Below are 17147 nucleotides of genomic sequence, written 5' to 3' on the forward strand. Positions count from 1 at the left end.
ATAGAATGCGAGCTCAATCTGATTGGCTGATTGGATCAGCCAATCGGATTGAACTATATTCTGATTGGCTGATTCCATCAGCCAATCAGAAAATTCCTACCTTAATTCCGATTGGCTGATAGAATCCTATCAGCCAATCGGAATTCGAGGGACGCCATCTTGGATGACGTCCCTTAAAGGAACCGTCATTCGTCGTCTAGTCGTCGGAAGAAGAGGATGGATCCGCGCTGGAGGTCTTCAAGATGGAGCCGGTCGTCATCGGATGGAAGAAGATAGAAGATGCCGCTTGGAGAAGATGTTTGCCGGTCCGGATGTCCTCTTCTTGCCGGATAGGAGGAAGACTTTGGACCCTCTTCTGGACTTCTTCAGTGGATGTCTAGCCCCCGCTTGGGGTGGATGAAGATCTTGGAGCCAGGACGGATCGGTGAACCTGGCATGGTGAAGACAAGGTAGGAAGATCATCAGGGGGGTAGTGTTAGGTTTATTTAAGGGGGGTTTGGGTTAGATTAGGGGTATGTGGGTGGTGGGTTGTAATGTTGGGGGGGGGGGTATTGTATGTTTTTTTTTACAGGCAAAAGAGCTGAAATTCTTGGGGCATGCCCCGCAAAGGGCCCTGTTCAGGGCTGGTAAGGTAAAAGAGCTTGTAATATTTGTATTTTAGAATAGGGTAGGGAATTTTTTATTTTGGGGGGCTTTGTTATTTTATTAGGGGGCTTAGAGTAGGTGTAATTAGTTTAAAATTGTTGTAATATTTTTCTTATGTTTGTAAATATTTTATTATTTTCTGTAACTTAGTTCTTTTTTATTTTTTGTACTTTAGATAGTTTATTTAATTTTATTTATTTGTAGCAATTGTGTTTAATTAATTTATTGATAGTGTAGTGTTAGGTTAATTGTAGGTAATTGTAGGTAGTTTATTTAATTATTTTATTGATAGGGTAGTGTTAGGTTTAATTATATCTTAGGTTAGGATTTATTTTACAGGTAAATTTGTAATTATTTTAACTAGGTAACTATTAAATAGTTCTTAACTATTTAATAGCTATTGTACCTGGTTAAAATAATTACAAAGTTGCCTGTAAAATAAATATTAATCCTAAAATAGCTATAATATAATTATAATTTATATTGTAGCTATATTAGGATGTATTTTACAGGTAAGTATTTAGCTTTAAATAGGAATTATTTATTTAATAAGAGTTAATTTATTTCGTTAGATAAAAATTATATTTAACTTAGGGGGGTGTTAGTGTTAGGGTTAGACTTAGCTTTAGGGGTTAATACATTTATTAGAATAGCGGTGAGCTCCGGTCGGCAGATTAGGGGTTAATAATTGAAGGTAGGTGTCGGCGATGTTAGGGAGGGCAGATTAGGGGTTAATACTATTTATGATAGGGTTAGTGAGGCGGATTAGGGGTTAATAACTTTATTATAGTAGCGCTCAGGTCCGCTCGGCAGATTAGGGGTTAATAAGTGTAGGTAGGTGTCGGCGACGTTGTGGGGGGCAGATTAGGGGTTAATAAATATAACATAGGGGTCGGCGATGTTAGGGGTAGCAGATTAGGGGTACATAGGGATAACGTAGGTGGCGGCGATTTGCGGTCGGAAGATTAGGGGTTAATTATTTTAAGTAGCTTGCGGCGACGTTGTGGGGGGCAAGTTAGGGGTTAATAGATATAATACAGGGGTCGGCGGTGTTAGGGGCAGCAGATTAGGGGTACATAAGTATAACGTAGGTGGCGGTCGGCAGATTAGGGGTTAAAAATTTTAATCGAGTGGCGGCGATGTGGGGGGACCTCGGTTTAGGGGTACATAGGTAGTTTATGGGTGTTAGTGTACTTTAGGGTACAGTAGTTAAGAGCTTTAGAAACCGGCGTTAGCCAGAAAGCTCTTAACTCCTGCTATTTTCAGGCGGCTGGAATCTTGTCGTTAGAGCTCTAACGCTCACTGCAGAAACGACTCTAAATACCAGCGTTAGAAAGATCCCATTGAAAAGATAGGCTACGCAAATGGCGTAGGGGGATCTGCGGTATGGAAAAGTCGCGGCTGAAAAGTGAGCGTTAGACCCTTTCCTGACTGACTCCAAATACCAGCGGGCGCCCAAAACCAGCGTTAGGAGCCTCTAACGCTGGTTTTGACGGCTACCGCCGAACTCTAAATCTAGGCCTAAGATAGCTACAATATAATTATTAATTACATTGTAGCTATGTTAGGGTTAATATTTATTTTACAGGTAAATTGTTAATTATTTTAACTAGGTATAATAGATATTAAATAGTTATTAACTATTTAATATCTACCTAGTTAAAATAATTACCCAATTACCTGTAAAATAAATCCTAACCTAAGTTACAAATACACCTACACTATCAATAAATTTAATAAACTACAAACATCTATCTAAAAATACAATTAAATTAACTAAACTAAATTACAAAAAAAACAAACACTAAATTACAAAAAATAAAAAAAAGATTACAAGATATTTAAGCTAATTACACCTATTCTAAGCCCCCTAATAAAATAATAAACCCCCAAAATAAAAAAAATTCCCTGCCCTATTCTAAATTAAACAAATTTCAAAGCTCTTTACCTTACCAGCCCTTAAAAGGGCCTTTTGTGGGGCATGCCCCAAAGAATTCAGCTCTTTTGCATACAACAAATACAATCCCCCCCCCCCATTACAACCCACCACCCACATACCCCTATTCTAAAACCACCCAAACCCCCCTTAAAAAAGCCTAACACTACCCCCCTGAAGATCTCCCTACCTTGTCTTCACCACACCGGGCCGAACTCCTGATCCGATCCGGGCGATGTCTTCCTCCAAGCGGCAAAGAAGAATTCTTCCTCCGGTGATGTCTTCCTCCAAGCGGCAGCAAAGTCTTCATTCTTCCGGCGGCATCTTCAATCTTCTTTCTTCGCTCCGCCGCCGCGGAGCATCCATCCCGGACGACTGCTGAACTTGGAATGAGGTACCTTTAAATGACGTCATCCAAGATGGCGTCCGCCGAATTCCGATTGGCTGATAGGATTCTATCAGCCAATCGGAATTAAGTTAGAAAAATCTGATTGGCTGATTGAATCAGCCAATCAGATTCAAGTTCAATCCGATTGGCTGATCCGAACAGCCAATCAGATTGAGCTCGCATTCTATTGGCTGATCGGAACAGCCAATAGAATGCGAGCTCAATCTTATTGGCTTTTTTAAGGGGGGTTTGGGTGGTTTTAGAATAGGGGTATGTGGGTGGTGGGTTGTAATGGGGGGGGATTGTATTTGTTGTATGCAAAAGAGCTGAATTCTTTGGGGCATGCCCCACAAAAGGCCCTTTTAAGGGCTGGTAAGGTAAAGAGCTTTGAAATTTGTTTAATTTAGAATAGGGCAGGGAATTTTTTTTTATTTTGGGGGTTTATTATTTTATTAGGGGGCTTAGAATAGGTGTAATTAGCTTAAATATCTTGTAATCTTTTTTTTATTTTTTGTAATTTAGTGTTTTTTTTTTTTTGTAATTTAGTTTAGTTAATTTAATTGTATTTTTAGATAGATGTTTGTAGTTTATTTAATTTATTGATAGTGTAGGTGTATTTGTAACTTAGGTTAGGATTTATTTTACAGGTAATTGGGTAATTATTTTAACTAGGTAGATATTAAATAGTTAATAACTATTTAATATCTATTATACCTAGTTAAAATAATTAACAATTTACCTGTAAAATAAATATTAACCCTAACATAGCTACAATGTAATTAATAATTATATTGTAGCTATCTTAGGGTTTATTTTATAGGTAAGTATTTAGATTTAAATAGGAATATTTTAGTTTATAAATGAATTAGATTAATTTAATATAAATTTAGTTAGGGGTGTTAGGGTTAGATAGAGTTAATATAGTTAATATAAATACTATAGTAACTATATTAACTATATTAACCCTAATATAATTAGGGTTAATATAGTTAATATATATAATGTAATAACTATATTAACTATAATATACTTAGGGTTAATATAGATAATATAGCTGGCGGCGGGGTAGGTAGATTAAATTAGGGGTTAATCATTTTAATAGAGATGGCGGCGGTGTAAGGGGCTTACATTAGGGGTTAATAATTTTAATATAGATGGCGGCGGTGTTAGGGGCTCACTTTAGGGGGTTATAGATATAATATAGCTGGCGGCGGGGTACGGGAGCGGCGGTTTAGGGGTTAATAACTTTATTAGGTTGCGGCGGGGTACGGGAGCGGCGGTTTAGGGGTTAATAGCTTTTTTATTGTTAGGATAGTGAGGGGGGATAGCGGATAGAGGGTTAGACAGTGCGGGCTATGTTAGGGAGGCGTGTTAGACAGTGCGGGTGTTTTAGACTTTAGTCAGGTTTTATAGGCGCCGGCAGTTTCTAACGTGCCGCAAGTCACTGGCGACGCCAGAAATTTGTACTTACGCAGATTTCTGGACATCGCTGGTTTATCCGACTTACGGCACGTTAGCATCTGACGGCGACCTATATGGGATAGCTCGAGTTGCAAGCTGAAACTGCGGGCGACGCCGGTTCCCTCGCTTGCGCCGCAAACTGCGATCTATATCGGATCGCGCCCATGATAGAATACACAGTACAGACTGTAGTAGAGAGACATTTAAAACAAGTAGCATTGAACTGAACTATAACTACTAGTTTCTTGATTATAATATCTTTATGGGATCACAAATATATTACTTAATACTTAGTGTTAAAGCAGTACACTACAGTACACACACAACTGAACACACACAGTCATACATAGTGTATTACAGTATTACACACACACACACAAACACACAATACATAAAAAAAACCCACAGACATCAAGGAGTAAATCATTGTGAAGAAAGAAAGGGTGGCACGCCACGCACATGAGGTGTGTGTGCTTTTTTTTGTATTGTGTATTTGTGTTGTGTGTGTGTGTGTGTGCTGCTGTCTGTGTACTGTCTGTTACACTTATTTGTGATCCAATGAAGATTTACTCAAGGTTTTAAGCTTCACTTTACGATTTATTCTGTCAAGGCTTTTCCTTCCCCTAATAGTGGTTTGGCTTCAGTGGTCTCTGGAGGAGTACACATTTAGGATTTATTAGTAGAGGCGTTGACTGGCGGTGGTGGTTAGGTTATGGTTATTGTTAGATCTGCCTGGGAGTGGGATGGCATATTGTTGTGATCATATGATATCTTTCTTAAAGGGTCTATTTAAAATAGACACTTTTTAAAAGTTTTTAGTGTGAATGAATAATCCCTTATGAAATATGCACTCACTGCATTGCAAACAATACAGGTGTGCTGTAAACAAATTGTTTACAGCACACCTGTATTGTTTGCAATGCAGTGAACAGTAGCACAACATCTACAAAACAGAGCACTTCCAAATTCCAATCCTAACTGGCAAACATCACACAGTAACTAGAAGTAGTAATAGACATTACAACAGTAGCATTTAACTACTAGATGAACTTGACTATCTTTATGGGATCACAAATATATATTATTGTTACACAACCCAACACACACACACACAAACACACACAGTCACACACAAACAATACAAAAAAAACACACATCATAAAGAGTGAATCATGGTGAAGAAGGGTAATACACACACAATGAGGAGTGCAGTTGTGTGTTGTTCCTTTGTATTGTTTGTGTGTGTGTGTGTGTGTGTGACTGTCTGTGACAATGAGTGACGTGGTCGGGTCGTTAGTATATTTGTGATCTAACAAAGATTTACTCAAGGTTTTAAGCTTCAATTTTCAAAAAGCTATAAGCTATAACATTAAAGTGATAGTAAATTCACCCAAACACAGTTTCACATATTATAAAAGGTCTTCTCCTAAATAGCATTATTGATATGCTTGTTTAGCACAAAAGTCAGCTGTACTTTAATTTGTCAGTGTTTTATTCACTCTGAGTCTATATATTAGCTCATCTAATGCAGCCTCTCACTACGATTCTCATTTGGCTTACTTGACTGGCAGCTGTTGTAGCCAATCGTAGCCTCACCATGCGCCCCATGTAAATGAATTGCCGCACTCTCCCATGCTTGGAACTCTGCCTATGATCACGGTTTATGTTGCGCAAATAGCGTAGAGGGTCGTGCATGTGCATTTTAAATTATATGCAGAGTTCCAAGCACGGGAGCGTGCGGCAATTCATTTACATGGGGCGCATGGTGAGGCTACGATTGGCTACAACAGCTGCCAGTCAAGTAAGCCAAATGAGAATCGTAGTGAGAGGCTGCATAAGATGAGCTAATATAGAGTGAATAAAACGCTGATAAATTTAAAGTACAGCTGACTTTTGTGCTAACAAGCATATGCTATTATTTATATATTATTTAGGATAAGACCTTTTATAATATGTGAAACTGTTTGGGTTAATTTACCATCACTTTAACAAATATAAAATAACTTGGGAATAACAATACTGCACTGGGCAGTGGGGCACACAGCACTTTCTGGATGTGCCAAAAAACATTAAATATAAACCTGAATCACTACTCAGAAAGAATTATGGAATATGTAGGTTTTTCTGTAAGAACACTAGTTGATCCACATGCTCTGGTTTGAGGGTGCTTCTTTTTGCCGTTACCACATCTCCTGCAGTGGAGAAAACCCGCTCTGCAGACACGCTTGTACCTGGGATACACAAGTATCGCTTTGACAAATGAGAGAGGAGGGGAAATATGACCTCATGTACATGCCACCAGTTCAAAGGGTCTTCGGTGAGATGCAGAGATGGTGCTTTACAATATTTCTCTATTTCCTCTTCAGCCTTGGCATAGGGGGTCTTGGGTTCTATTGTACCTTCAGTGTCAGTGAAAGACTGTCCCAGCAAAGTCATGAGCAGCGATGTGGACTTTCTTTTGGGAGGAGAAGGGTTATCCTCCTCGATGGGTGATTCTTCTTCCAGAGTTTCTTTTCCCTCAGGCAGTGGCACTTCATCCACGTTTGTCCTCCTAGGTGTAACTGTACTACTACACTCAATCTGTGTTTGAACAAAAGAATAGAAAAAATAGCATTCATTATTACCTCTAGCAGCCAGCTAAATTAGCTAATGCTATGTGCTACTGCTCACTCACTGCTCAGTAATGCAACATTACAGCTCACATCTCTATTAGCCTAGGAGGAGGAAAGTTGACTGTGGCGTTAGAACTGTCTTATATAAACCTTGCTTGTACTCATTAAACTAGCTACTAAGCTACTGCTAGCTAAGCCTATTTTGTTATGACTGTTATGTTTTATGTTTATTTTAAATTTATACATTTTTCAAGAAACATAATGAAATTAAAATTACCTCCAAGGATGCAGCCTCCTCAGTCACTCCTCTGTATATCTCCAATCTCTCCTCCTCTGTGAGAATAAAAGGCAGTCCCTTAAAACGAGGATCCAGGGCAGAGGCTGTATAAAGTATCTTCTTCTCTGCCTCACTGCTGTACCTCTTCAGGAGATCTGTTTTGATGGCATTCTTGATCTCATGGATCATGGGTGTGTCTCCCATGGTGTCTGTCATGTTCTGGAGCAGTTGTGCATTTAGAGGGGCAATGAGAGACACTGTTGGATTGCGCTCTTCTGACATCAGTGTGGTTGCATCCTTAATTGGCTTTAATGCACTCACAGCATCCTCTGCATTTGACACATCTGTTTCGTTAAGAGTGCAGAGATCTGATTCACTTTTTCTGACTTCTGGAGACAACAATGTGGCACAGATTGCAGGTTGCTGTTCTAAGAACCTCTTGACCATGTCATATGAGCTGTTCCACCTTGTTGTCACATCAGTTATCAGCTTATGATTCTTCAGGCCAAGAAATTTCTGTTTTTCTTTCAGACAGTGGTTTGCTGTAGTGCTGCGGTGAAAAAATGTTGATATTCGTCGCACTCTGCCTAAAAACCTAGAGAGCGTGGCCACTTTCAGCGCCCGCTGGGACGTGAGATTCAGTGTATGGGCGAAGCATTTTACATGAGGGAATTTTCCAACTTGAGCAGCAACAATCATGTTTGACGCATTGTCGGTCACAAGCACTACAGATTTATCGGACAGCTGCCATTCTTCCACGACACGAGACAGTAGCTCCGCCAGATGAGAACCCGTGTGAGACTCATAAACTGCTCTCGTTTGCAGCACATGCGACAAGATCTGCCAGTCCTTGCTAGCGTAATGTGCAGTCACTGTAACTTAAGACTCCGTCGTGACTGAAGTCCATAAATTACACGTTATTGCGACTCGACTGGCTTGGCTCATTGATGCCATTACCTGAGCTTTGGTTTCGTGGTAGAGTGCAGGTATAACGTTTTCTGTAAAGTGATTGCGTGACGGGAGCTTATAACGTGGCTCTAGCGTCTTCAACAGGTTGCGAAACCTGAGGTTTTCCACAACAGAGTAAGGCTGTAGGTCATTCGCTATGAAACTTGCCACAGCTTTGGTTATTCTCTTCCCTTTTTCAGAGTTGGGCGGCAAAGTTGACAGCATTGCATCAATTCTTGGCTGATGAGCTAGTCTTGTTATTTCCTTGGCAGTGGCACTGGCGGCAGCGGCAGGTGTTAGCATCTCAGAGTGAAAACGGCTAACATGATTTCTCAAGTTAGTAATATTACCTAGGTATTTAATTTTTGTGTGACAGGCTTTACAGACCGCGTGTGTCTTGTCCAATTTGTGCTTTCCAGTATGTTCATAAAATCCAAAATGTGCCCAGATGCTTGCTTTTAAAATGCTAGGTGCATTTTTTATCTCTCTATCTTTTTGTTCTCCTTCTGTCATTTTAGCATGACATGTACATATGTGATGGATGATGTTGTTGTCAAAGTCGAACTCTGTCAGTGTTAAAAAACAAAACACTAAGTTAAGTTGTCAAAATGTCAAGCCGCAAATGTAAAATCAACAAGAAAATTTAAATATAGTACATTACATAAGTAACTTCAATTACTTGCAATTTTGCCAACATTTGAAAACAAATTGCAGGGGACACTTGGCATTTGGATTGGAATGGGGGGTTTGGAGGAGTCTACTGCAAATTCTTTGAATCAGCAATGCATTATTAATTAATAATTATCCAATCCATTCATCATTCATTAGTAGTCTCAATTTGAGATCAAATCAATGCAGGAAAAAAAATACAGGATAAACCTGCTGTTCCTTTAGGGGCTACTTTTACAAGTAGACTAGTAGAACAAATGTTTGGGTTTCGTGTCCCTTTAAGTGTGTAATGTACTGTGTCCTAGACTCCTAGTAGTTATAGTAGTAGTAATAATATACACTGTAATATTACACACTTAAAGGTACAATTGAAACCCAAACATTTTCTTTCATGATTCAGATAGAGAATACAATTTTAAATAATCAACACTTCTATTTTTTAATTTGCTTCATACTTCAGATATCGTTTGTTGATGAAATAGCAATGCACACATTGCACAGTGCACGACAGAAGGGATTTCAACAAGACTTTTCACTAACTCACATTCAATCACAAGTCAGTGCAGGAATAATACATGGATCCTTAAGGGGGTTTAAAAAAAAGAGCAGCAGCAGATGTTTATGAAGGATGAGCACATGTCTTTTCTTCAAAAATAGTCATCTTTAGGAAAATGAGTTTCTAGAAAAGGGATTTTAATTTCCCTTTAGAATTGAACATGCCTAAATTTTAATAGAGATTTCAAGGTCCTTAAATCCTACAGCAATAAACATTTAATATATGTTGTAGAAACCCAACAGCATTTGAAGTATGCACAAGCTATGAATATCACACCATAGCAGGTGATTCATTCAGAGTCTCCTGACTCTGAATTCCAGCATGACCATAACTGGCCCTTTGTTCTATTGCTGTCTTCTGACGCTAAAGTATAAATATATTAGTAATGACACAAGCTGGTGGGCCTCTAGAAATAATCCTGCATGGATCTTAGTGGTGCAGACAACAGGAATTAATTCACTTGAGGCTTCATTAACCTCCATTAACAATGGCGAGGGTATATTAATAGATGTGAATTACAGCCCTTTAAACATCTTAGGGCTAGATTACAAATGGAGAACAAATTAGCGCTCTCACCGGAAGTATTAACTTTGGTAGACCGAAACTTTTTGCTCGTCATGTTGCACTCGTATTACAAGTTGAAAATAAAAAGAGTGCAACGCAACGTACGCAAAAAGCCAAACTTCGAATATCCTGAAAGCATTAACGTATTTCCCCATAGACGCAAAAAATGGGAAAAAAACTTAACACCCTTACTTGCTCGCAAACCTGATTGAATTTACTGAAGTGCACTAACCCGACATAAAATATGAATATTTCACATTCCAATGTTCTTCACATAGCAGTATATGTTCTATTTAAATTATATTAATATATACAGAGATTTATATTTATATATAGGAATATCTATTTAAAAATACTTATTCCCCTATGTGAAGAACATTGAAATGTGGAATATTTACAATAAATACATATTTAAACACTTATTAAATTAAATATTTCATAAATATGATTTTTCATGTTTTCAGCTACTTCACTGCAAAGAACCCCAATGCACACATATGTATAAAAACATATATACACATATAAATACATATGTGCACACATATAAACATATATATATATATATATATATATATATATATATATACAGTATATGTATATAAATACATTTCTATACATATTTAGACATGTGTATGTATGTATCTCTATGTTAAATCCTTTTGCATGCCTTTTTTTTTCTTTTTCGAACAAATGAAACCTCTTATCATTGAGCCCTTTTTTTTGTATGCAATTTTTTTTAATAACTTTTATCAGACAGTGTAACTGTACTGTACAATATATTTTTTTTCCAATTTCTCTTTTTATTAAGAATCCAAGTATGTTACATAGAGGTAAAACAATGGTACATTCTCAATTGCGAACAATATTAACAAGTTAATTATCGTGATTTGACAGGAATTCTTAAAGGAACATAATACTCATATGTTAAATCACTTGAAACTGATGCAGTATAGCTGTAAAAAGCTGACAGGAAAATATCACCTGAGCATCTCTATGTAAAAAAGGAAGATATTTTACCTCACAATTTCCTCAGCTCAGCAGAGTAAGTTCTGTGTAAAAAGTTATACTTCAGCTGTTGCTCAGCTGCAGGTAAAAAAAAAAAAAAAAGAAGAAAAAATGAATAGCAGCCAATAAGCATCAGCAGTGCTGAGGTCATGAACTCCTTTACTGTAATCTCATGAGATTTCACTTAACTCTCATGAGATTTCATAGTAAACTTCCTTAAACTGAATAGGGAAATAAGATGAGTGTGCACGTAAGCTCACTCCCTTAGCTGTCCCGGGACAGACATACTGATTTGCTGCTTAGAAGTCCTTGGGCTGTGGCTACTGAGGAATTTTTGAGGTAAAATATCTTTCTTTTTTACATAGAGATGTTCAGCTGATATTTTCTAGTCAGCTTTTTACAGCTATGCTGCATCACTTTCAAGTGTTTCGACATTTGGGTATCATGGCCCTTTAAATTTTCCTTTTTATTAATAAGATAAACAATAAACATTAACATTTGTGTCTCTTTCATTTCTATAAAACATTACATGAAACCATACCTATGTCTATATGGTGTGCTTGTATGTGGTCTATGTGGTAGATGATCATATGTATGTGCTTTAAGGGTTTTGAGGGGTGTAGTTGTTAAGATCTTTCAAGTGTTGTTCCCTAGTTATTTGTAATTCGATAAAGGGTTCCCTATTCCCTGTTGTGAAAAAGCTGTACTCTTCAAGTTCGATTAAGCTTGTTACTTACTTTATGTCTCCACAACTCTTGATTTGGCACTCCTTCTGATTTCCAATTTTTAGCTATAAGGACTTTTATACTATTCTGCATTATTTTAAAGAGGGGTATGTGGTGTTTTTGAGGGAGTTTAATGGATTTAATAAGTAGCCATATCATGGGGTCTAGGGGGGAGTGTTGTTTGGAGAATGTCTTCAATCTCCTTGATTATTTCCCTCCAAGATTGGTTGATCTGAGAGCATCACTACCATATGTGACCCATGCCACTACCTACATGTCCGCATCTCCAGCAGCTGTTGTTGGTTATTGGGAACAGTCTATGGAGCCTCTTGGGGGTTAGGTACCAGTTATGTAGGATTTTATAATTGATCTCTAGTATTGAGGAAGAGAATAAGGCTGATTTAGTATTGGTAAATATATTTGCTGCTGTTTGAGGGGTTATCACTATTCCCAGTTCTCTTTCCCATGCCTCTATGGAATGTGGCAGGTTGACCGGAGGGGCACAGATATAAAGTTTGCGTATATGGGATAATGTGTGTTTTATGGGTGGGCTGGATATAAATAGTTTCTCCAGGTTGGTTAGAGGACTGGTCATATTGTGTGTTTGTTTGTGTGTAGTTTTATAGTGGTGTGTTCTCCTATAGGTGAACCAATTGTGAGCCCATGTAAGACCCTTTTCTTTTAGTTGTTCTTGCGTGCAGATTACTTCATTATTTGTTATCTGGTAGACTTCTACTTCTGTCTCTATGTCAGTCATGTTTATGATTTTCGTGAGGGAGAATTTGTTATTATATGTAAGGGATGTTAAAGGGCCTGGTCTTGAAGATAAGTATGGGTTTTTCTGATTTGCAATCTCCCACGTTTGCAGGGTTTATTTTGGTGATGGGATTGCAAACTAGTCCGATCACGCTTGCTAGGTTTGGGTACCAGCAGATGTTTTTTAAATTTATTTTTGGGTTCAAGTTTCTTTCCAATTCTATCCAGCGTTTGTGTTTACTAAGAATCCTCCAATCTAGTATGCGTTGTAGGAAAATGGAGTGCCTATAAGACTCTATATCTGGGATTCCCAGCCCTCCTTGGGTAGTAGGATGAGTCATTATGTGTTTGTTAATTCTAGGTGATCGATTTTTCCATATGAGAGAACTAAATAATTGTTGTAATTGCGTGATGTATCTGGGGGGTAGTGCAATGGGTAGGGTTTGTAAGATGTATAGAAGCCTTGGAAAGGCATTCATTTTGATTGTGTTAATTCGACCTAACCAGGTGAGGTTCTTATTATGCCAAGAGGATAGATCCCGTATTAGGGCATTTTTAATGGGTATGTAGTTTAGTTTATATATAGATTCTTGGCTATCAGCTAGCATGATACCTAGGTATTTCAGATATCCATTGCACCATCTAAATGGTCAATCTCTTTTAATTTGGCTCTCTAGTTGTGGTGTGAGGGCTATTCCCATAATCTCTGATTTGGTGCGGTTAATAAAAAAAAATTGTTAATTCATTGAATTTGTCCAGTCCTTTTAACAGGTGGGGGATAGAGTGTTGGGGATTAGTTAGGATAAAGAGAATATTGTCAGCGTACATGGAAAGTTTATATACTTCTTTGTTAACTATTATCCCGGATATTTTGGGGTTATTTCTTATTTTAGTCGCAAGTGTTTCTATTAGACAGGCGAAGAGCAATGGTGATAGGGGACATCCCTGTCTTGTCCCATTAGTTATTTGGAATGGTTGGGAAAGGGTGCCATTAAGATAAATGTGGGCATTGGGGGATGAGTATAAAGATTCTATGTAATGCCTTGTCGCCCATTCCGAAAGTTTGTAGGGTGGCCTTCAGAAAAGGCAAACCAACCTGATTGAAAGCCTTCTCGGCATTGATGGAGAGCGAAACTGAGGGGATATCCCTCATCTTGGCATGCCACATTAGTTGAAGGTTATGCCCAGCATTATCTTTTGCCTCGCAGTTGGGTATGAAGTCCACTTGATCTTGGTGGATAAGTTGTGGTATGATTAAGTTTATTCTATTTGCCATGATTTTCGCATATATTTTCATGTCAGAATTCAGTAATGAAATTGGGCGGTAGTTTGTTAGTTGGTATTGTGGTTTATTTGTTTTGGGTATTAGTACTATGTGAGCATGGAGTGCAGTTGGTGGAAAAGTTGAGTCATTGTCTATACTTTGAAAGTATTTCAATAAGTGTGGAGTTAAGATATCTTTGCATGTAGAGTAGTAAGTATTGCCTATCCCATCTGGGCCAGGTGCTTTTCTCGACGGAAGTGAGGTGATGGCTTTTTGCAGTTCCTCAAGGGTGAGAGGGGATTCTAAGTAATTTCTCTGTACTTCAGTTAGTGTAGGAAGTTGTAATTGGGACAGGTATCTCTGTATGTCTGTATCGTTGGGCTGAGTGTGTTTTTTTTTTTTAAATTATAGAGGTTTTCATAGTAATTTTTAAAGTCATTAGCTATATCTGTGGAGGAGAACACTTGCTTTTTTTTTCTTAAGCTGTCTAGTCAGTGTCCTCCCTTGTTTGTTTGCGCCTTTGTAATAGGTTTTTTGTAAGAATAGTGCCTTACGTTTCGCCTCTATACCTAGGTATTGGTTAAATTGTAGTCTTTTGTGTTCTAAACTGTCAAGTAAAGAACAGTTTTGTGGATATAATTTATGGATTTTATAGCTTTTAGGTCACCTCTGATAACTCATTTATGTGCGTTCCAGATATGTTGTATATTTATGTCAGATGTGTGGTTTAACCTAAAATAATCTTCAATGCCTTTCGTGAGTTGTATGCATGTCAGCAGGGATAGGCATGGACCCAAGTTGTGGTGGACACTAAGGTCTACATTTAGCTACCAATCAGCAAGCTCTACCCAGGTGCTCAACCAAAAATGGGCTGGCTACTAAGCCTACATTCCTGCTTTTTCAAATAAAGATACCAAGAGAATGAAGATAAATTGGAAAGTTGCTTAAAATTGCATGCTCTACCTGAATCATGAAAGAAAAAAATTGGGTTTAATGTCCCTTTAATGGAAACAAAATTTTCATCAATCTGGATCATCATCATATATTATATGTGTGTGGTGCAAAAAGGTTAAAAGAAAATATCACCATTTTGTTGGCTTTAGGGCATAAAGAATACAGTAACAAATATTAAAGTGTCATAGAATCCTGGCCTCTTTGTGACCTGTTAGTTTGTGAAACCCCACAAGTTTCTTAAATGTCAATCAGCTAGATTACGAGTTTAGCGTTATTAGTGAAAAAGCATTGTTATGCTTCATAATGATGCTTTTTTCCTAACGCCACTATTACAAGTCTTGTCAGAATAGGTGTAACGCACACCTTTTTGGCCGTCATGCAACCAGCTTCTTACAATTATATTATGTGGAAATTACTTTCTCTTCCAGGACGACTATTTCCTCCAACTTCAAGGTACTGCCATGGGTTCCAACGTCGCCCCAAATTATGCGAATATCTTTATGAACCTTTATGAGGAAAAGTATGTTTTTTCTAACAAATTATTTGTTCAATATGGCGCCACCTGGTGGCGGTATATTGACGATATTTTCGGCATCTGGTGGGGCGACGTTGGAACCCTTGAAAGGTTTGTGAATGATTTAAATTCATCATCAAGGTATATAAAATTGAAATTGACTTGGAGTGAGGAGGTTATTGACTTCCTGGACGTGAGAGTAATTAAATCAGACAATCAATTTAAAACTGATCTATTTAAGAAAAAAACTGCCCGAAACAGTCTATTGCGCTTTGAAAGTGCACATCCACCTTCACTCTTGAAATCTCTACCTCACAGCCAAATGTTGCGAGTGCGCAAAATTGTCTCAGATGAGAAAATATTGAATAAGAGACTGGCAGAGATGGGAGAGAGATTCCTGGAAAGGGGTTACCCTATAAGTCTTATAACGAAAGAAATTGAAACTGTAAAGTCAATTCCAAGACTAAATTTATTGCACCCAAAGGATAGAGTAAAGAAGGAAGATAGCCAGAAGGATAGACTTATTTTTATAACAGAATATAATGCACAAAGCAATGAAATACAGCGCATTATTAGAAAGCATTGGAATATCTTGTCTGACTGTAACCCATCTGTGATAGAATTTCAGAGCCCTCCTATGTCTGCTTTTAAAAGGAGTACTAACATCCAAAATAAATTGGTTAGAGCTGACATTGGCCCTAGCATTAAAAATAGACCTAGTTATATTACTACAAAAAATACCTGCTGCTATCCCTGTCTAGGATGTTCATGTTGTAGCAACATGAGCAAAAGGTCAATTTTTTATCACCCTCATACTGGCAAAAAGTATAATATAAAAGGTTACTTTACATGCTTAACTACCTTCATAATATATCTGATCAAATGTCCATGTGGGGGGGTCTACATAGGGGAGTCCACCAGGTCCGCTAAGGAAAGAATAATTGAGCATAAGAGCAACATTAGGACCGGTAATGTAAAAGCCCCTCTAGCTGCCCATTTTATAAAAGCTAACCATTCTATAAGTCAATTGAAATTTCAAATAATTGATAAAGTAGACATTCCACGTAGAGGAGGGGATAGAGAAGTTCTGTTAAAACAGAAAGAAGCATACTGGATATATGAATTGGAGTATCTAGAACCCAAGGGGTTAAATAAGGACTGGGACCTTACTGTATTTTTATGATAAATACTGCTGAGATGAAAATTACAATTTATTGCTGTTGTTCTATGATAAAGTGAATGTTGATTAAGAAATTAGAAATTTAATTAATTATGGTTACTCTGCTATGTATACATAATAAGAAATGTATAAATGTGAGTTAAATTAATGAATAATTTAATGTGTTGGATAAGAAAGGGTTAATTACACTTGAGCGCCACCTAGTGGTATACATGTATATAAGTCACTTGATGGTTTGTATCAGGTATGGCATGAATAAGGGAGACTAATCCCGAAACGTTGCCTTTTTTACCTCCTTAATAAATGATAATAATATTTGCTGTCACCTGCCTACTTTTCCTTTGGCCGTCATGCAATGTCAGTACCGCAATTTTCAAAAAGTCCTTTTTCAATGGCTGTGAGGCCAAACAGTGAGCGGTACAGCCTAAAATGACAAGATCTGTACCGCAGCAGTTATGAGTTTTACGCTACATAGCTGCAGCATAAAATTCATAACTAAACTGTTACAAAGTACACTAACACCCATAAACTACCTATTAACCCCTAAACCGAGGCCCTCCCACATCGCAAACACTATAATAAATTTATTAACCCCTACTCTGCCACTACGGACATCGCCGCTACTTAAAAAATGTATTAACCCCTTTTCCACCGCTCCCCGACATCGTCGCCACTATAATAAACCTTTTAACC

This window comes from Bombina bombina, chromosome 1 (assembly GCF_027579735.1).
Source record: "Bombina bombina isolate aBomBom1 chromosome 1, aBomBom1.pri, whole genome shotgun sequence".
Taxonomy (NCBI): domain Eukaryota; kingdom Metazoa; phylum Chordata; class Amphibia; order Anura; family Bombinatoridae; genus Bombina; species Bombina bombina.